A 1,237-nucleotide genomic window follows, 5' to 3' on the forward strand; every position below is an offset into this window, starting at 1 on the left:
TCTAAAACAGACTATGCCTTCCTTCATGTTCTAATGTGATATAATCACACTTTAACATTAGGCATTTCTAGCCACCAACTTCTTTAACAACGAGTGCGATACTTCTATTGATCGCTTTGATTTCAACCGTTTGGTTTAAGTCGGACGCTACATCAAACTTGGTCCTTTGAGCCACACAACATACTCATCGTAGTCGGACTCGATTCGATATGACCACTAGGGTCGGAATATCAACAATCTTCTTAGTCATTACCGAAACGATGGTAACAACACACTTGAATAAAACAAAATCAATTACTAGCTTCTTGGTAACCTTGTGACTTTCCCTGATCCAAGTGTGAGTCCTGTGCTTCCGGTAGTATAGGCCTCTACTACCATTCACACCTACTCATACTCGTCCCAAGTATTGTCTCGCAGTTTCCCAAGTCACCATGCAGCAAATCATACAATCATTCAACACATCAGATAACAAAACGAAGGTTTTATATTAATTCTTGAAATGATTACATAGGTGTTCAAGTTCACCCTAGACTATGCCTCTACTAGGCTACATCATACGAAACTATGGCTACTGCATAATCCGATCTTCGGGTAAGAAGTCCTCATTCTTGATTCCTCGCATGGTTCTCTGCTTCGTCGAGGATCATGTGAAATGCCCTTGGCCTTGGTGGCGTTTCTGGTCTTGCTGCTTTATTTTTCCTTGGGCAGTCTCTGGACATGTGCCCCTTGCCTCCACATCCGTAGCATACTTTGTCATTATGTGTGCAGTCTTTGGAATAGTGACCCGTCCTCCCACACTTGTAACAAGTCACTTCTTCGTTGCACTTCCCACCATGCTTCTTCTTGCATTTATCACACCATCTTGTTTCACCTCCATCTGCTCCTCCGAGTTTTGAGAATTTTCTTTCCTTGTTCGACCTCGAAGATCCCTCAAACTTTCGCTTCTCTCCTGCCTTATCTTTTTCTAGACCCTTTTCTCTTATCTGGGTCTCTACGTTCTTAGCTGCCCTAATAGCTGCTTTTAAGGTAGTTGCCATTTTGACCATTGGACCAAAGTCAGTGGGCAGTCCGTTAGCAAACCTATCAATCTTGGAGAGTTCAGTAGGCACCAAGTAGGGAAATAGCTTCATCCTCTCGGTAAATGCGGTGGCATACTCATCAACACTCATCTTCCCTTTCTTCAGGTTCTGAAACTCGTTGTTTAGGTCTATCAGATCTACCTCCGAGCAGTACTGCA

The sequence above is a fragment of the Lactuca serriola genome, chromosome 3 (genome assembly GCF_051521515.1).
Source record: "Lactuca serriola cultivar US96UC23 chromosome 3, Lser_US96UC23_V15, whole genome shotgun sequence".
NCBI classification, from domain to species: domain Eukaryota; kingdom Viridiplantae; phylum Streptophyta; class Magnoliopsida; order Asterales; family Asteraceae; genus Lactuca; species Lactuca serriola.